We start from the raw sequence: 22,148 nt of genomic DNA, 5'->3' as shown, positions 1-22,148 counted from the left end.
TCCTTTTCCATCTAGCCAATTCTGCTTTTTAGGGCATTCTTTTTCCTCATTAATTTTTTGGACTGTTTTTCCCCCCATTTGGCCTAAAGTGGTTTTTAACATGCTATTTTCTTCAGTTTTTTTTTTTGTATCTCCTTAACCAAGCTGCTGACTTGGTTTTCATGATTTTCCTGCATTTTTCTCATTTCCCTTCTCAATTTTTTCTCTATCTCCCTTCCTTGCTTTTCAAGATCTATTTCAAGCTCTTTCATAGCCTGAGACCTATTTTTATTTTTCTTAGAGGTTTTGGATACAGAAGTTTTGACTTTGTCATCTTCTGAGTGGGTGTATTGATTCTCCATGGGACCAAAGTAATTATCTATGGTCACATTTCACCAGCCTATGCCCTGGTTTTGGGGTGCTTCCCAAGCTTGAGTGTTATTGGGACACTTCCCCCCCCATGAAGACCTTTTCCTTCAGTGAATTATGAAAGGCTCTTACTGCTCTTCTGGTTTATGCTCTGGCCTATGGATGACTGCAAGCTCTCCCCTCTACCCTGAACTGTGAGGAGGGTTCCTGTTCCACTATGGCAATAGGGGGTCTCAAACTGTGACCAGGGTCTGAATATGGACAAAGCAGCAGAGTCCTGTCCCAGAGATAACAAACAGACCTTGAAAGTCTCCTCCTTTACCTTTTGTGGGCTGAACACTCTAGAAGCAGCTGCCCAGTGGCTCTTTGCTAGGCAGCTCCCTGCTGGGTGAATCAGCAGGCCTGGGACCAGGGCTGTGCCAGCCTGGGTTCTGTGCTCATTCTGGCAGAGTATTCCTGCCAATCTTCCTAGTTTTGCTTAGTGATCCCTGAGTTGGGAAGTCCAGAAACCACTTCCACTACCACAACCCCAGGTGCCCCCGGGGAGCCAGGAGCCCCACAGGCTGTTCCAGAAGGCTGGAGTTCTCACTCTGGCACAGGATGACCCTAGCTATGCTGCCACCCCTTCCAACTGCAGTAGAATCAAGCCTTCCCATGTATCTTCCAAGTTACCTTGGGCTGTAGAATTATTTCACTGGTTCTTTCTGTAGGTTCTACCTCTCCAAAATTTAGTTTGAATCATAATTTTAATGGTTTTAGAGTACTTTGGAGGACAACTTCTGGAAATACCTGCCTTTATGCCAACCCCTTGGCTTTGCCCCTCAAAGAGATAATATTTTAAAGCATTTTATAAATGCTATCATATTATACAAATAATAGCTGCCAGAAAATTGAGTTTTATAAGACAATGTCCCAAAGCAGCAATGATTAGAACTGACATTTGAACCCAGCTCGTCTTATTCTAATGACTACATAAAGGTCATGTAGGTAAATCTAAGAAGGTAGTCACCACTTTGTTTATGAACAGTTGGTCTTATACATGCATGGTTCATATTAAATTCCTCAAATGTCTAGTAAATGTTTTGATGTGGGACTTAGCATGTTTGACTAATTTTTCTGGTTTTAACCTTTCTCCAAATGAAAATAGTATTCCATTTATTACTTTAAAACAAGCAATTTATTTGTCAATAGACCAGAGGGTGCCCATTACTCCATATTTGGGATGTGAGAGTGCTAATTTGTTTTCATCCAGACCTGTGATTGAATAGGTATAGGGAACATCTTGATAAATCAAATTCTACTGTAGATCAAATATTATATAGTTTGTAACCTTAGAAATAATTTTTTCATCAGATTTATCTTTTTCATTTTTATATAACCTTAAAATATTAACATCGTTTTCTTTTCCAGAGGAAAATTCCATTAGTATATGGAAAGTCTGTCCTCCTGGCTACTCCTGAGTCATTCTCAGAGTTTGACCTCCTTGGGATCACCAAGATGCTTTTGTTAGAGGTAAAACATAATCCTAATTCATTTTTCCAATAACTTCCTCATTCTGTCTCTTAATTGTGGTTTATTTATGTTAAATAAACATAAATAAAACTAAGTAATGAATCACTTTCTGAATAACAATAATAACAACAACAATAGAGATAAGTGACAAAATGGAGAGGATGCTTAACTTGGACTCAGGAAGACCTGAGTTCAAATCCTACCCCAGATGCTAATTAGCTATTTTTACTCTAGACAAATCACCTAAGCTCTTGGCTGTCTTAGTTCTCTCCTCTAAAAAATAGAAATGATAACAGTACTTAACCTTTCAAGGTGTTGTGAATGTAAAATGAGATATTTTTAAAGTATTTAGTACTTACCTGCTAAAAGTAGGTGTTCCATAAATGTTTTTCACTTTCCCTCTTTTTGTACTTTATTGTTTATATGTATTATTATTATTATATTTTAGATCATCACAATAAGCATATAACTAGCTGCATTTTACAAATGAGGAAACCAATGTTCAGAAAAGTTAAGAAACTTACCTGACCTCAAACAGCTAATGTGTCATAGGCAGGAAGGAACTGAATTCCTTTAACCCCCAAGATCAGAAATCTTCCCACCAAATGTACTTAGTCTTCTGAATGCCAGTCCCTGCAGACTTGTTGGATCATGACTAATGAATTTTTCAAAAGAAGCTCTGTTATATTTTGAAAGTGTGGCTTGGAAAAATACATTCTAGAAGAAAATACCTGTGGCTTTCACCAGAAGCCACAGAAGTCAATAGATCTTCATGACAGCTCTTCAAGCCCATATAAAAGATCAATATTAAGGCATTTACCTGGGAGGATTTCAACATCAGGCCATAGATTTTAACTTACTGGCCAAGTTTCCTGTCTCCACATTGCTCTTCTGTTGGAATACAGTTAAAACTGATCATAAAACTCACATAAAAATAGTCCATTTTTCAGAACATTAAACTAAGAAAGAGGGAAAAACTAAGTGTATTGATTTTTAGCAACCTCCTTGTCTAACACTTCTATACAGGATGAATCTGAGTAAATAAAAAAGTACATTTGAATGAACAATGACTGTATACACTAATGATAAAAAATATAAGGCTTGGTTTTTTTTTTATTAAGCATTGTAAGAGAAAGTGTATTTTTCAAATATCCTAATGCCCAAAGTCTAAAAGACTTTTTGGCCATCTGGGAGATAATTGGTTCAAAATTCCAGAGAAAATGATAACAATACTCCCTTAGTTTTTCCTCCCTTTATGTCAATATTATGGAACATAAATCACGTCTTATTTTAAAAAATAAACAATAAATTTAAAATGATCTATTTGGTTCTAGATTGAAGATGTGACTACTTGGCTGTCACCAATGAGGGAAATAAAAATATTTCACTCCAGTAAACTGGTGGCCTTTAAAGATGGCCTCAGTAGTCCTTATTCAAAATGGGTTTATTTATTCTTTTCCTTGGGCAGCCCAGCTGTAATTGACTCTTGGGCATCTGGGGAATTATGAAACTATACATTACTTTACTTCAGTTCATAAATCCTGGGGTCTCCTAAATCCAGGTTTGACTGTTGGACTGAATCATTCTCTTAGGAAAATTGAGACTTTAATAAATTTTCTCCTCAAAGAATTCCCCTTGGAGCAATTCAGTTATCAGCTAAAAGGACATTTAGAGATTAATTTAATAACACAATTGATTCTCAAAATGAATGTCAATCTGCAAAGTAGACATGTTGAAGGTCAAACTCATTTCATAAAGGTATCTCCTTATGGCAAGGGTCTTTAATTATGATTTCAATTAAACATTTTTTAAAGTAGTGAAGGAAAAGAAGTATACTAATAACTAATAAAAATAAGATGTCTGATCAATGTTCCATGGGTTCTTTTGGCATCCACATGTAACACTGGAGCTTTTACAAAGGTATGTTTAATTCACAAAAATTAGAAAAAAATACACAGACTTATTCATCAAAAACATAGGAAGCTTAATAACCCTTTGTCCTCAGTCTCTGGTAATGGGAATAAATTGGGTTCATGGCTTAGCTTGATTACACAGTTCCAGTTCCAAGTCCAAAATCTCCCTCAGATTCAAGTTGCAGGAACCCTGGATTCTCAAAGTTTCCTTTCCCAACTAGCTGGTTATAGTATCCCAATTTCAATCTGGCTTCAAGGTCACCATGACTCCATTTCCCCCTTTCTATGGGGAATCACCTCCAGGACTTGAAATACCTTGAAATACAGAAACTTCATCACAAGACTAAATTCTCAGATATGGATAAAGGAAAGAGAAATAAAGGTAAGAAATGTCTTTTCCTCTCACTGGTTTTAGTTTGTGGTTTTCACACTGAATAAAAAGCTGTGAGAAAAAATGGAGCTGGCTGAAAAGAAGACAAAAAAGAGAAAAAAAGCTTGTCTCACCAGTTTAAAATATACAGGCAGCCATTCAAAGAAGGCTGCCCTATTCATATGGAAGGGGATACAGTAGGCTCCATGTTAGAACTGAGAATGCCCCAAAGTCTGAATTACATATATAATATCTAGAGGTTTAGAGAACAGTCATGAGCACATTGGGTGGGCTTTAGTATGGAACATTGATTGTAAGCAAAGTCACTCCAATGAATGTATCAATAACTAAGCTTTCTGACAAAGGTATGGAAGGTATCCCTAGAAAAATAAAGTAGTCTTCTAACTCAATTATCAGTAAAAGCAGAGAGAATGAATTTTCATGATGGCAGGAGCAGACCCTATGGAGCTCAGAGGAAGAATTTCATAGGGCTGCAGCAGGGTACCTGTGGTGGAAAGTGGGGATATAGGATATAGGAGTCTCTCACTCCCCCAAAAATGAACCAGGGAGAGATAATGGAATATTCCTCAGGAGTCTCTACCAAAATTAATCTCAAGAATTTCAGGATTTGATGGTTTACAGTTACCTCCAACTTACGTGGAGTTCTATAGTTAGGGAATTGCATTAATGAATTGAGAAGTACTAATCCATTATTTTTCTCCTTTTTTGTACTATGCTATTTGTTTTCTTTTATTTCTGCTTTCATGTGCATATATAGAAATTTAAATAAAAGAAACTTTTCATTTATCCACATTTATTTTCTGACCTATTATGAATGATTTGTTTCATTTCATGATCATTATTGAAAATAATTTTCTCATAAAGAGGGGTTATTAAAAATTGATCAACTCTAAGGACCAAACATGCTGGATATACTACTAATTGGGAGAACATGAATGAAAGATTGGATGCAGATATGTGGTTGTCATCTGGAAATATGGGTCTAGAGCTCCAAAGATAAGATAAGCATCACACATAAGAACTGAGGATCTATTTTAATAAAGGGGATAAGTTAAGCAATGGGAGTGATAAATACTTCCTGCAATAGGGAAGAATATAAAGAGAGGAAGAAGGAAAGAGAAGATTGACAAGAGACAGAGCCTTTGATGAATGGCAGGATGAGAGGCTAGAAAGAGAGGAGAAAATATAATGAATAAAGACTACAGAAATGATACAAAGTAAAATGAAATAGGAAAAGCTATATAAAAAGAATTACAATTGCCAGAGAAACAAAGGGAAAAGATTATCCAAATCTAGAGTGAATAGGGGAATACACAGGAACTAATCAGGAAGTCCATAGTTCAAATCCTGCCTCACACAGGAGCTATATGACACTTTAACCTTGATCTGCCTCTGTTTCCTCATCTGTAAAGTAGGGTTAAAAATAGCACCTACGCCTTTAAGTACTACACAACTATTATCTATACCTACCTACCATTAAAAAAGTCAAGGACAATATGGACTAAAAAAGAAACTAAAGGACTGAGTAATAGTGGTAAGAAGTTATCATGCAAGGGTTATGGAACTGGAAATGGTGAGCTCAAATTCTGTTCTTGACACTAACTTGTTCAAATCACTTAACTTTATTGGACCTGTTTCCTTATCAGTTAAGTGATATATAGACCCAAATGGCCTCTCAGGATCCTTCTGACTCTAAATATAGGCTCCCATGACCATCATCAGTGTACTTTAAGTCAAGTGGCTGGAGAAGTGAGATGCCAGAATATAATTAAGTGAATTGAGAAATTGGGACAGCAAATATAGATTGTTATATTTAAATATTTGAGAATGAAAAGAAGCATTAAGGATTTTTTTTTTAATTTGCATGCAACCATCCCTAAAGATGAAACGTTTTGGAGACTGGTTGAATCAGACAACTACCATAATTTCTTGACACCCTTCATTATCCTTTCTACTTGGATAATGATTTCCTAACCCGAATCTCTATGCTTGCAGTCTTTGGACTGTTTCTATCTTAGCCATGATCTGGGTTTCCAGTATTTGCTTACTTATTTTTCCATTGAGAAGTTTCATTTTTCCTCAGACGGGATGGCCAGGCTTGGTGATTGCCCTGATCACCAATCCTCATCCCCTACTACCCTGCCTCTGAGTGAGACAGGACCAGCTAAATTTGGGTAGCATGAATTTGTAGTAGACCCAGTATTATATAATCACCATTGTGTTGCTATGAAAATGGGTGTGGAGAAATGAGATTAGAGTAAATGCCTAAAGCAGGAGTACTGAAAGAATGAGGAGAGGGAAATAAACAAACATTTATTACTACTTTGGTATAGAAGAGTACCGTACCAACCACAATCCTGGGAGGTAAGTGTTATTATTATTATTCCTCTTTTACAGTTGAAGAAATTGAGACACAAATATTTAAGTGAGTTGCCCATGATCAATTAACTAGTAAGTTAGGCTGCTTTATCTGAATTCAGGTTTTCCTAGCTCCAGAACCAGAGCTTTATCCATTGAGCATCACCTAAATTGCCTAGGTGTTTCTGAGTAATCCTGAATCCAAATCCAGATTGGGGATATTAAAATGATAAGGATATATAAGGATGATTATAAAGTTCAGGATGAACTGGAAGGCAGAGGAGAAGAGCTCATGATGAAAATAAAGAGCCAAATCAGTGGGGATGGGGGAGTGAAAGAAGCAAAATCATAAGAAATTAGGATTAGAGAAAAATACATAATTTGAAAGCTGGAATACTTTCAAGTGATGATGAGGAACTAAATAACTATTAGGTTGGACACTATACAAAGTATTTTACAAATATTATCGCACTTTAATCCAACACCCTTGGTAAATTATTATCATTATATAGCTGAAGAAACTAAGGCAATTAGAGACTAAGTGAGACTACTGTTAGAGACTAAATTTGAATTCAGGTCTTTATTTGTGTGACCATGTTTATGGATGAATGAAAGTGAAGTTCATTGGAACTGAAAAGGTTGAGTAACTGAATACAGGATTTTGGAAGTGTCATCAGCATAAATGATGATGTTAACTATGAATTACAAGAAAGAACAGGATGGAAATAAGGATTATAATATGAGTGCTAATGTCTTTGAGGAATCTATAGAATATCTTTTGACTAACCACTGCCATCAAAGATAAGAAGTGGTATGTACAGGTGGATTTTATGCTGGGAGAAATTCAGATGACGGTAGCAAAAAAAATGGAAATCACTGATCTATGAGACAGGAGAAGTGGAGAAAAAATACTACGAAGAAGAGTACTATTTTAAAGTCAGGATTTCAAATTCTGTCTCTAACAACCACAAGTTCAATTTCTTCAACTGAGGATAATAAAATGGGAATGATAATATCTGCAGTGTTTACTTCATAGACACAGGATTTAATGATAGGATCAAACCTCAAAGTATGACACATGTTATTTACAATTATTAATGAAGAAGGTCATGAGGACTCTCTGACCTACTCAAGCTGTCCACAAATGGAATAGGCTAACCTGTAAAGATCCTGTCAGGTTTCTAGAATGGAGATTCCTGACTTGGGCATATGTATGTATGTATATGTATTTGTACCAGATGACCACTAATATTTGACTGTTATAATTCTTTTTTATTTTATTCCTGACTTGGGCATATGTATGTATGTATGTATGTATGTGTATTTGTACTAGATGACCACTAATATTTGACTGTTATAATTCTTTTTTATTGTTTTAGTTTTTTGGCAAGGCAATGAGTTTAAGTGGCTTGCCTAAGGTCACACAGCTAGGTAATTATCAAGTGTCTGAGGTCGGATTTGAACTCAGGTACTCCTGGCTCCAGGGCTGGTGCCCTATCCACTGTTCCACCTAGCCTCCCCTAACATTCTTTTCAATGATGGAAAGCTATGATTTTTTTTAAATTTTTGGTTATAGGCACCTCACATTGAGTCCTTAGATTTTCAAGCACACAGTTACAAACAGTTAAATATTCTAGACTATTAAATGACCATAGACATCAAGTATTTGAAAAGTATAAAGGTTGAAGTGATAAATGCAAAGCATTTAGCTCAAGAATGTATGTGGATTTACTTCCTGAAATTACAAATGAGTTAAATCTTTTTAAAAACATATTATTTTGGGGGCAGCTGGGTGGCCTAGTGGATAAAGCACCGGCCTTGGAGTCAGGAGTATCTGGGTTCAAATCCGGTCTCAGACACTTAATAATTACCTAGCTGTGTGGCCTTGGGCAAGCCACTTAACCCCATTTGCCTTGCAAAAACCTAAAAAAACCATATTATTTTTCTCAATTACAAAATGAACTAAATCTTAACGACAAATCTTTTTTTCTTAAAGAAAATAACATGAAACATATGAAAATATGTTGTTTAGCCATAGGTCTTAGAAACAAATTGATGGACAAATTCATAAAGATGCCCTCATTTTCCACACTAAGTTATATTTAGAATATAATAGAAAAACAATTTAAAGCAGGGATTGGGTTCAAATTTAAAACACAATACACCAAACCTAGTCTTTGATGGAAAAATATTTATAAAAAAAGAAGAAAAGAAAAAGGAACAGAAGAGTAACAACGTACAACCACTGTATTCACAGTTTCTTGGTAGCACACTAAAATGCACACTTGATACACATATCAATAGATGTATCTACTATTTAAAAAAACAAAATTCAATCAAGTGACAATTTTCAGACTAGGTCAATTAAGAGGAAAAATAATGAAATATCACATCTGGTTAAATAGTAATGAAATCCAAAAGACACCTAAAAGACAATCACATAGATGCATCACTGAATCCTGAAACTGAAAACATACACACACACACACACACACACACACACACACACACACACACACACACACAAACACAAAGAATCAAAGTGAAGTGAAACCTGGTAAAGGATTTTAGCTTAAAAAGGTTAAGGTCTCCCACCGCATCCTGGGCCATCTCTAGTCTTTCTGATCCTAATGTCATCAGTTTCCTAAAGTCAATCTTTTCTTATTTCCCCCTGCCCAGTACCTAGTGCCCTTCCCTTAATCAAAATACCATATGTTTTTAATCTGTATACACTTACATCTTACCTACATTATTCTTGGACGAAAGGTACTGCTTGATTTTCATTTTCATTTTCTATTTTTTGAATCTCTAATGAACAGTATTAATTTGCACAGTGCTCAACAATTTTTTAAGTTTAAATTACTAAATACAATGTTCAGGAATACTACTTAACAGATTTTTATGAATGTGTATTTTTCCAATTCAAAATTTTAACTAAAATTTTTTTCTTATATGTATAGAGAGATTAGAAATGGAAGGGGGATAAGGAGAAACATAGAAGGACAGAGGGACAGAGGAAAGGAGGAAAAAAGTAGAGGAAGGAGGAGAGAATAAAGTAGGGGGTAGAGGAGATGGTGAGGGGGGAGAGAGAGAGAGAGAGAGAGAGAGAGAGAGAGAGAGAGAGAGAGAGAGAGAGAGAGAGAGAGAAGGATGGGGCTCAAAAAAGTAGATACAGAGCCAGCGTAGAACTCTGAAAGATCTGAATTCAAGTAAAATCTGTGCTATAGACTGACTAGGTGATTCCAGGCAACTTGTTAACCTCTTAATGCCCCACATAATATTGTAAGACTCTTAAGTTAAGGAACAAATGCTGATATTCAAATCTAAGTACTAGATTATCACAAAGGCAGATAAGAGGGAAAAAACAAGATCTCACAATTTGTGAATCTAATAGTAAAGTTAGTTCAAAATGGATTGGTACTTAAGAATCACACTGGTGATAGTTTGTAATTAATTATCTTGAGGAAGAAAATAGGGAACTACCTAAAGAGATGAATGTGCCTTCACAAAGAGCACATTACTGAACTTATATTTCAAAGGTCAAATACACCTGGAAACAAGGATAAGTTAGCTGAAGTCCAAAAACAGGAATCTTAAAGTCATTTTAGAACAGTGACATGAATTTAAAGCTCTTTTTAATTGACTGAGCTTTACTAAATATGCCAAATGTAACAAAAATGGCTTTTTAATTTCCTTTTTGAGAAGAGGAAGATAAAGGAAGTAACAAATATTTCCTACTTGTTTGGATGAAAAGATGGTAATCATGAACAAGAGAACAACTCAATTCCTACTTGACTTTTCTCAATTAAAAGAATGATATTCAGGCTAGTAGAAAAATGGAATTAGAATGGATAATGAGATAGAAACAATACATAATCACTCACATATTGCTTTGAGTTTTATAAGCACTTTACAACTATCTCACTTCATCCTTGCAAAAACCCAAAAAGATAGGTGCAATTATGAAATCCATCCTAAGGATTAGGTAACTGAGGCAGACAGAGGCTATAATATTTCCTCATGTATAAGATGCATCTTAATTTTGGGTCCCAAAATTTGAAAAAAACTATTTCTTAAAATTATTGACCTCAAGTTTTATTCATCAGGAAATTCAAGCATACTTAGTCCATTCCATTTCATGAACCAATTGTGTCCTTTGAAATCAGTCAGTTCGTTTTCAGCAGCAATTCTTCTCAACTCATGTTGAACCATCTTTGTGGAAACAGGAATTCCAATGGCCCTTTGCTCTTCAATCTATCTCTTCAATTTCCTCTCTAAATCAGGCCATTTTGCTGACTTGCCTTTCAAAGCCTTTTTTAGAAATGGCGTTTTCAGGAGGGTTTCTTCTTCTCATAGTCAGTCTTGGATTGTTTTCTCAGTTGGAGGAGGAACAAACTGACATTCAGCAGCACAATTTCCTATTCACTTTTGCAAATTGGAACACTTTGAAATTGAATTCAGCACTGTACGAAAATCTTTTCTGAACCATATCTGGGTGGCAACCTAATATACTGGTAACAAATGCAAAACACAAAAACAAGTAGAAAAAAAGCAGGAAATGCAAGTAAAAAATTCTACAACCAATGTATGAGGCAATCCCAGTTTTTAGACCCCCAAATTTTCAAAAAAGGTTTTTATGCATGGGGAAATAGGATAAATGACTTGACAAGGTTCATTTAGCTACTAAGTATCTAAAGGTAGATTTATACAGGTCTTAATTTTAAGACCGGAACTCTATCTTCTGTGTTACATTGAATAATTAGATTGAAAAAAATCACCTTGTTTATTTCAATGATATTCAAGTTATCAAAACCAGATAAATTTCTTTCAAATGAATTGAAAGAATTTACTCCCTGATTCTAGTATCTTTAACACTAAAAGCAATTATAAGTTGTTTCAATAGTTTAAAAGACAAAGAATGTAGATATTGCAAACATCAGGGTGAAAACATGATGATGGTTTCAGATAAAATTATAAAACAGATTATTAAAAAGATATATAAGCACTTAAAAATAAAGTTATAATCAAGAAGCAGCAAGTATTCATTAAAAGACAGTTATTTATTTCTTTTGACAGGGCTATTAGACTAATGGATTAAGGTAATACCATGTGAATAGTGTATCTAGTTTTCAACAAGACATTTTACAAATTCTCTCATAATCATCTTGTATACATGATTAAGATATAGAGATTGAATGAAAGTTTAGTTGATAAATGATTAATTGTCAGTCTGACTAGATACTCTAGTGGAGTTCACAGAGCTCCATTTTATTCAATATTTTTTACCAATGAAACAAAGTTGCAAATTTCATTATTTTAATTGATACAAAGCAGGAAAAGAATTCAAATAAAGGCTAAGAATCCAAAATATTAAAAATAAAAGAATTGATTATTCCCATGAAGCTAAGAATTTGAAGTAATTATAATTTGATGAATCTATAATCTTCATCCACCAGTGAAGATGGCCAACTGCTTCTTTCCTCATCATGGCTCCAAGAATGGTACAGAGTCATTCAGAGAGTAATATCTCAGATAAACAATCCCTTTGAAAGAAATCATCAGCACCCTCAGTAAAATATCATCCATATGGAGATAGAAAGAAAAAAAATGGAAGGAATGAAGGAAGAAAGAAGTGAAGGAATGAAGGAACAAAGGAACTAATAAAGAAAAGCAACAAAGTCCAAAAAAGTAAAATTAGTTAAAAATAGGGGGTTTGAAAATTAAAAGCAGTTAGCAAGAAGTTTCCTTGGGATCTCAGGCATTCTTCTGCAAAGTCCTAGCTGTTTCAATAATATTCTTGCCCAATGGACCTGTAGTTGGCTCCCAGATCATTCTATTTGCCATCAAATTTAACTCAATTCCCCTCAGCTCTTGTGAGAATATGATAGTGAACTCCAGACTCCCCAATTTTAGTAGTATTCTGATCGGTAAAACTTTCCATTATATCGCATCATGAAATATGCTCATTCTTGTGTAAGGGGGTAACGATTTTGTTGCTGACTAAAATGTAGTGGGAGAAATTCCAAGGTGATTTACATGGATCCAGGAACTTGATAACAATTGAAAAGAATTTTCTCACAAAATCTCATGGAAACGATTTTTCTGGATGAGCTGTAACTATGGGTCTGAGTCAAAAAATTAATTAAAAAAAAAAGCATAAAAGGAACCCTTGGAGGCATGACTACCAGAAGAAGGCAGTTAAAATCACTAAAGACCTAAAGAGAAACATATGGGGAGACATTAGCAGAGGATGTCAAGGAGGACCAGTAGATGGCACTGCAGCAGAGAAAATAGCCAAGTAGTGACCATGACAAGCTTGCAGGACAATAGCCCCTGGCTTGATGACATCACTTGCTTTGTGGCAGGGAACAAGAAGGATTAGCACTGCAGATAGAGAAAACATTCCATCAGTCTACTCTTGGTCTTATAAAAGATAATGAGTTTTGATTTTGATTGGCATCTAAAGAATGTCCTGGATTTGAGGAGGCTTTCAAGAGGTCCACATTTGCTTCTCCAAATCCTCAATAGATGATTTAAACATAAGATATTCCTCTCATTCTTTTTTGTATGTCAAGATAGCCAATGTGATATTAAGAATGGCTATCTATAGTCTCTCTTTTTGGTTATATGATCTCCTTTTCCAATCAGGCATATTTTCAACAAATGTCTTATCATGTGCCTCATGTAAATCATCACTAAATTTGCAATATACTACAACTTACTTATATATCTTTTCCTTGTTCTTTAAGTCAAGTACAATTTCAATTTTTCTGAGACTGGGGTGTTTGTAGTCATATACCATCGATAAAACTGTCTGTAGTAAAAACATAAAGTTTAATTGGAACAGATGCCAAATTCTGTATTAGGTTTTTAAAACCCTTCAAGTTGGTGGAGACCTGACTAAACCCAAATTCATGTGAAAAAGACCTAGGAGTATTTTTGTACTGCTAAATCAATATGAGGTAGAAGTATGATATGGTAATTACAAAAGCGAATTCTGTCTTATGCAATATTAATAAAAGTATTCATTATACTCAATGAGACAATGATACCCCAACCTTTCCCAGCACACATTTCAAGTGTTCTTTTCAGCTCTGAAATCATCTTAAAAGAACATTTGCAATATGGATATCATTCAGAGGAGGGTGGCCAGAAGAGAGATGGGATTTGAAACTATACAATTCAAATATCCACTGAGGTATACAAAGTTGGATAACCTGAAGAACAGAATTAGTGGTGTTTGTGATTGTGGTCTTCAACTATAATATGAATGATTGTCACCTAAAAGAGGAACTTGATCTATTCTGCTAGCCTCAAGTGGAAAATACAGAAGTGTATTTTTAAACTAATATTGATGTCTTTTTTTAAACACTAAAGTCATTTCCTAATACTTGCATTCCTTACTACAACCTCAACACGAACTCCTAAAACAAGATCTTCTTTTGAAGGAATCTATGAATATAACACCTAAAATTCTGCATTAGTATTGCCCTTTCTACTGAGAGAAAGCCATCATTTGTCCTCTAGAATTAAGATCGATCACTACATATAATCTGAATTCTTATGCCTTTTATTACTATTTTCATTTATATCATTGTAGTTATTATAATTATTGTTCTCCTTGCTTTGCTTTTTTATTCTGCATCAGTTAATATAAGTATTCCTGGGACAGTATACTATAAATACAGTAATACAAGGGGGAAAAATTGCAACACAATCATAGCTATCCAAAAAGGAATGAAATATCAGAGGCTAGTTCTCTATCATCAGAAATAACTTGTCCATCACTAGAGAACTTAAAACATAGTCCAGAGGATTACTTGTGCAAAGAAAATTCCCAGCAGCAACCATGACCAACTTGAGGCACAATAACCTTTAGTTTGTTGGCATCACTTGTCCTGTGGCAGACAGCAAAAGTATCATTCTTTGCAGACAGAAGAGTCATTCCAGCCAATCATTTTAGGGTTCTTAAAAGAAACATCAGTACCAGCTAATAATGAGTGACTATTGACCAAAGTGTTCCCCACATTTGAGAAATATTCTAAATGAGATTCTTGCTTTGAGTAGCAGTTGGACCAGATTACTCATGCAATTACCCGATTAATTCATGTGTGTGTATAATGTCTTGAAATTTATCTGCAATTTATCTACTTTCATAAGTATTATCTAGGTAGTGGAACAAAAACACAATTTCTATTTCTATTTCATAGATCAATTTATCAACAATTATTTGTTAAGTTTTTATAATATGTCTGGTACTGTACTATGTTGAGAAGATAAAAAAACAAAAATTAACTCTACTTTCAAGGAATTTATTTTCTTTTCAGTGGAACAGTAGGGAAATGAACAAGAAAACAAACATACTAAAAGATGACTAGATCATAACATATTAAAGATGACTAGATCATGTAATAGATAGAATACTAATCTTACAATCAGGAAGATATGAGTTCCAATACTACCTCAAATAGCTGTGTGGCCTTGAGCAAGTCACATAACCTTTTTCAGTCTCAGTTTCCACAATTTTAAAATGGGGTTAATGTCAGTACCTGTCTTACAGGGTTGTTCTGAGAAACAAATGATTTATATAAAGAACTTTGTAAACCTTAAGGCCTTATATAAATATAACCTAATTTATTAGCAGTTGATAGATTCAAAAAATGTCTAATGTAGGTAGCAACCTCTGAGCTAAGTTTTAAATTAAACTAGGGACTTTATCAGGGAATGCTTCTCAGGTATGAGGGAGAGACCATGCAAAAGCAATGAAGTAGGGGATGGAAGAATGGCACTGAACCTATGACTTGGTGAAGGGGAGTAATGTATAAGAAAGTTGGAAAATTAAGTTGGAATCAGGTTGTGAAGGAGGACTTTGCTACATATGTAACATTAGAAATCATTGATCAGAGGAGAGATAGGGTAAGAACTATGCTCTACAAATATCACTTTGGCAGTTGTACAGATGATGAATTGAAGGGGGGAAAGACTTGTTGCAAGAGACCTTTGCAGTAATCTGGTGAGGTGATAGGATCCTGATGTAGAATAGTGGCCATGTGAACAGTGATAAGGGATATTGTGGAAGGAGAAGTTCTAGAGCTTGAAAATTGATTAGATTGGTGGGTGATGAAGAGGGGAGATGAGGAGAATGACACTGAAGTTGCAAACCTAGGTGACTGGAAGGATGATGGTGCCCTTTAAAGAAATATAAATTTCAGTAGAAGCATGGATTTTATGGAGAAAATAATGAGGTTTGGTTTGAGTGTGTTGAGTTTGAGATGTCTGCCTTCAGGATATTTAACTTGAAATATAGGTATCTAGTGGTGTGAGAATGAAGCTCAGAAGAGAGACTGTTTTTAAAGGCTAGATATATAAATCTGGGAGTCATCTATGTAGAAATGAGAAATAAACAGGGGAGCTGGTGCTTCCCCTCCCAAAAATGAAGTATATAGCAAGATAAGGGAAGGTACAGGAGGAAACTATGGCTCAAAGAAATTTTGCCTTGTCCAATGTTACAAAATAATTAAATGGTAGAGCTGAAGCTAAACTCAGATGATCTTACTCCTAATCCATTCCTTTTCTTAACCTTGAAGCTAAACTCAGATGATCTTACTCCTAATCCATTCCTTTTCTTAACCTTCTAATACTAGTGGAGAATGAATGGGTAAATGATATTATTTTAGTTTTGAGGATAATTTCACTATTCAATAGAGATGATAAAGAGGCTCTCTAACCAGAGTAGTATAAAGAATATCTCCCATTAGTCCCTCCTAGATATTTCTGTTTATATTGGATTGTTCTCAAATTAAGGCAAATGGTAGCTATCTGAAACTATACACTGAATCAAAACCTGCATTTTCAATGTGTAAGGAGAAACCTATTCTAGGAGTATAATAAGACACAGAGTTTACCTTTGAGATTCTTAAGCCATTGCTGTCTCCAGACTTACTTTAATAACCTAATCTTGTTTTGCTGAACAAGCAGGAAGGATGGGAGAAATGTTCCTGGACAAATAATGCAATATGCTTGGGAACAGTTGTTTCCCGTAGACACAGACTCATTATGAAAGTAGATAGTTCCTTCTAGACTGAAGATGGAACTACCCATTATTCTAAGGCTATCCACTCTTTTAATAGCAAAAATGCTTATTGTTGGCATCTGCTAAATAGCAAAAGGGTTAGACATACATTTAAAGGCAGGTATTTATAATATGCTCCTTTCTGTAGATAAACTGTCTTCTTTTTAATTCAAGAGTACAATACAATTTATTGATACAAATTAAGGCAGAATTCTATTCAATTTTCTATCATTTCTAGAAAATTAAACCTCTAATAATTAAAACTAGAATTATAGGAAAATTTTATCTGCATTAACAAACTTAGAAATACAGTATATAAGGACTTCAAGAAATGCTTTTTTAAGTGATTTAATTATTGCATAAGATGCTTTTTGTAAAGATAATGTTACTAATTATACTTTAATAAACCAAAGCTATCCACATAATTAAGGAGTCCAAATCTTTAACATAAAAATTCCAATTTCATTTATAGATGAAAACCATCTTCCAAATGTAATTCACTCACTAGTATTTCTATCTCTCTTTTAGTTCATTAAAATCAATTGGAATGTGAATCAAAATAACTTTTTTCATATAAACTATTTGATTAAATATTAACATATTCTAAACAATCAAATATCATCATATGCTGTATGAATGTTCATTTAGATTTGTTGAAAGCACATTAGGAATTTTAAATGAGGCAAACTATCTGCAAATAGATAGTTGATGGAAAACTCATTCTAGGGGCAAAAAAGGAAAAGGATATGAAAGAGAAGCAAGGCTTACAGTATTTTACTTTCATTGTTATGTGTATGCAAAGCTGAGTTTAAACAATAAAGCATTTGGTTCATTTTTCTTAATAACACCCATAAGCAGGGCACTGTGCTAGGAGATATAGACAGAGAGATAGATATCAATATAATTATAGATACATACACACAAATATTAATTGAAACCTACCACATTATGAAGTAATTGCATTTCCTCTTTGCTCCTCTTTATGAATATTAAAATAAGTAAATAACTGAATTGTTTCCCCTACCACCCAACTGTCTGAGGCAAATTAAAAATTTTGGAGTAAAACCATGTACTTTTTATTCATGTAAAAATGTAAAATATAACATATAAAATCATATCTCCTTTCCCTGGGAGAAGATTTCTCCCTTGCCACACTCATCCTGGGCATTCTTTCAGGCTGTGGACCAATGAGCCCTTTATCATTATTTCATTGCATGATGTAAGAGAACATTATAGATGACAACTTAAGCAACAGTATATTTGTAGACAATAATTCTATTTTTTATTTTAACATAGGCTTGGTTCAAAGAATCTGGAGGAAGGTTCTAAAGTTTCTCTCAGGTCAGTTATGGAGAATAAAATAGAAATGTTTTTTCTGGTTCATACACACAGCCAATTTAAAATACCAAGTAACACATATTGACTTATTTAGAATAAATTGAAAAATATATATTTTATTATGTATAAACCTTTAGTTTGTTGTTTTTGTTTTGCTTTTGTTGTTTTGTTTTTTAAGTCAGAGTATTTTGAAAAGTTACTCAAATTTTACCTTAGTGGTCAAAGTTCCAATCATGCAATAGGAACTTTAAGAGTCAATTTAATCCAAAGATTAAAGAACTTTTTAAAGAATGAGTAACATATGATACAGTTAGGAATTATCAGATAAATATATCACAAGTTGAATAATTTGGTTCAGTTGTATGAATCAGCTGTCCTAAATTACCATTTTGGCATACTGTCTGTCCTTGGATAAGATATTTATAACATTCTTATTACTCTATTCTCATCAATGAAAAATAATTTAACAGTGTTACATAAATCAGAATTGATGATAAGGATATCATGTTCTGATATATATATATATATATATGTATATATATATATATATATATATATATGAATCAGGCTATTTTGAGTATATCTTATATCATGAGAAAGTTCAAACTGAGATGAAAACTTCATTCACTTTTAAATGGGTAGAAATCAAATATTTAATACTTTTCAGGGATGGGGTCTTCATTACAAGATCTATTATATCTAAGAATTAGTCCATTCCTGGAAATTTAAATCATCCTCTTTTTTTAGAAAAGCAGATCAAAAACTTTGAGGAAACACTTGGAGACAGGCATTAAGTAAAATGAAATTAATAATAATAAAAATAATAATGCACAATTTTGGAAATATTGTTACCACATGGTTATATTACTACCTGTCATTTATGTGTAATGCATATTTAGTAAATTTAAATTAGATTCTTAGGCTTAAATGTCTGAGAAGCTCATTTGCCTTTTGTGAAATTTAAAAAAAAAAAAGAAAAAATGCATTAAAGTAAGGTTAAATTAGATTTTGCCATCTGTTTAATAAGATAATTTCAGGCCTGGTTTGATAATATACTTCCAAATATAAAATTTCAAGATGAGTATTTCTAAAATTGGTAATTGACCTGCCTTGTAGAAAGATATATAGATGCTTATTCAACCTCATTACTATCAAACTCATGATTTGTTTTATGTCAAATGAAACCTATTAAATTACTACTAAATGAATCTGAAACACATAATTAATGCAAACCCAAATTCAGAACACAGATCAAATTTTATAATTTAGAATTCATATTTTATTTTGATTGCATAACTGTCACTTACTTTGATTTTTTATGCAGATGAGAAAGTAGGAAACTTCTATTTCCTTTCCATTCAGAGAAATACCAAATCTCAGATTTGGAGGGGACCTCAGATTTCACTGAGGTAAATTCTCACTCAAAACATGAAAACTTGCACACATTATCACTGACAAATGCTTACTAATCTTCCTTTAAAGATAATTAAATCTAACTGATACTTTTTTATGTTGATTTAGTCATGGGCTTTTGTGAACCCATTTAGAGTTTTCTTGGCAAAGATACTGGACTGGTTTGCCATTTCCTTCTGAGGCAAATGGGGTTAAGTGACTTAACAAGGGTCATACAGTTAGTAAGTGTCTGAAGTCAAATTTGAACTCAGGCTCTACTAACTCTAGGACTGGCACTTTAACCATTGAGTCATCTAGCTGTCCTAAATGTATACCATCCCATTTTTTTTTCTATAATTCTATTTCTATCATAAGAAACATTTAAAATGTCCAAAATTACCCACATTGACCATACCAATCACTTTCAATGTTATTTATTGTTTTCAGAACTATAGGGTTATATTTCTTTTTTGTTTTGTTTTGTTTTCTTTTGGTTTTGCAAGGGAATGGGGTTAAGTGGCTTGTCCAAGGTCACACAGCTAGGTAATTATTGAGTGTCTGAGGCCAGATTTGAACTCAGGTATTCATGACTCCAGGGCCGGTGCTCTATCCACTGTGCCACCTAGCCGCCCCTATAAGGTTATATTTCAAAGCTCATTCCTTTATTACAGAAACTATCGAAAACATGCTTCTACATTCCATAACAATAGTCCACTTAAATACAGTCATAAAATAAGTCTCACTCCCAGGACAGGAGTGGAGCTATATATGGAAAATATTTTATGGTGTTAGCATGACCAAAATGACTTGTAAATAGGCCTAAATATGACTTAGATTCCATGTGAAAATTACCACAAGTAATAGAGAAACATGAAATGACTCTGTATTCTATTAGTCAATCCACTTTGCATTGATGACTGATAAAGAAAGCCAAAAACAAAATATAAGAAGTGTGCAACCACATTTATGATAAGGAGGGAATTAGAAGAACCAAACTGATCCATTTTGCTTCAGTGATAAGACATCTCTGAGCTCAGTTTCGTTAAAGGTGAAATAATGGTGCCAACTTCACAACACTGCTATAAAGATCAAATGAGATAATAGAGTAAAATATTTTGCAAAACCAATGTACTCTATAAATGTCAATTTCCATACATGAAAACCAATAACTTATATAGATTTTTATACAATTTAATATAGCTAGCAATAATTTTCATAAGAATTTATTATTCTCTAACAAGAACTGAGGCAAGAATCTTTTGTGCAAGCCTTTTTGTAGAAAGCCACATTTTTTTTTTGTTTTTTTTTAAAGATTTTATTTTGTGTTTACAATTTTCCCCCTAATCTTCCTCCCCACCCCCATAAGCTCCAAAGAAGGCATTCTGTTAGTCTTTACATTGTTTCCATGGCATACATTGATCTAAGTTGAATGTGATGAGAGAGAAATCATATCCTTAAGGAATAAAAATAAAGTATAAGAAATAGCAAAATGACATAATAAGATAATGGGGTTTTTTTTCTAAATTAAAGGTAATAGTCTTAGGTCTTTGTTTAAACTCCACAATTGTTTCTCTGGATACAGATGGCATTCTCCATCACTGACAGCCCAAAATTGTTCCTGCTTGTTGCACTGATGGAATGAGCAAGTCCATCAAGATTGACTATCACTCCCATGCTGTCGTCAGGGTGTACAATGTTTCTCTGGTTCTTTTGCTCATTTCATTCATCATCATTTCATGCAAATCCTTCCATGCTTCCCTAAATTCCCATCTTTCCTGGTTTCTAATAGAACAATAGTGTTGTATAACATACATATATACCATAGTTTGTTAAGCCATTCCCACTAGTAGAGTTTTGCAGTCTATGTCTTCCTGTAGCTCTTTCAACTTCTCCTCTAAGATTTTGGATGCTATGCCACTGTGTGGTACATATTTAGTATTGAAATTATTATCTATGGTACCTTTTAAGTTGATATAGAGTCCTTCCTTATCTCTTTTAATGGTATCTATTTTTGCAGCTGCTTTGTCTGAGATAAGGATTGCAACCCCTGCTTTTTGTCACTTCAGCTGAAGCAAAACATATTTTGCTCTTTTTACTTTTACTCTATATGTATCTCTCTGCATCAAATAAGTTTCTTGTGAGGAACATATTGTAAGATTATGGTTGTTAATCCATTCTGCTATTCTCTTATGATTTAAGGGAGAGTTCATCCCATTCAAAGTTATAATTACTGACTCTTTATTGCCCTTCATGTTTGTATTTTCCTCTTTTTTCCCTTTATCCATATTCCCCAGTATTATGTTTCTGATTAGTACCACCTTCAGTGTGTTTGCCCTCCCTTTCTTTCCCCTTTTCCCTTTCTCCCCCTTCCTCCTTTCCTTCCTTCTGTTAGTTCCCCTTTTTCTCCCCTCCCTGTCCCCCCTCCTCTTTTCCCCTTTTAATCACTGAAAGGTAAGATAGGTTTCTTAACTGAATGTGTGTAAGTTAACTATAAGCCCAGTCTGATGAAATGAAGATTCAGGTGGTTCTTACCACCTCAATTCTTTCCCTCTATTACAATAGGTCTTTTGTACCTCTTGATATAATGAGATTTACCCCCATTCAATCTCCTCCATCCTCCCATCTCCTTGCTGTCCCCCCTTTTTAAGGAGGTTCTGCTTTTAAATCATTCTATCTGAGTCACAAAAAAGTATGAGTGTCCCTCACTTCTGGCTAAGTATATTCTCTCTAATAGAGTTACAATTTTTGAAATTTATTAGAGTCTTTCTCTAAGGTAGGGTTTAGCTTGTTTCATCTTAATGCATTTTCCCCATTACCTTTCTTT

At 34.0% G+C, this 22,148-nt stretch overlaps 1 protein-coding gene across 5 annotated transcripts in view; it reads right to left on the bottom strand.

The window, feature by feature from the left end:
• The window catches only part of GPC5 (glypican 5), a 2,040,883-nt gene that overhangs the window by 1,309,430 nt on the left and 709,305 nt on the right, over positions 1 to 22,148 (bottom strand). The gene's annotated exons all lie outside the window — the stretch shown is intronic.

The sequence above is a fragment of the Macrotis lagotis genome, chromosome 6 (genome assembly GCF_037893015.1).
Source record: "Macrotis lagotis isolate mMagLag1 chromosome 6, bilby.v1.9.chrom.fasta, whole genome shotgun sequence".
NCBI classification, from domain to species: Eukaryota; Metazoa; Chordata; class Mammalia; order Peramelemorphia; family Peramelidae; genus Macrotis; species Macrotis lagotis.
This window is presented reverse-complemented; position numbering and strand designations above follow the sequence as displayed.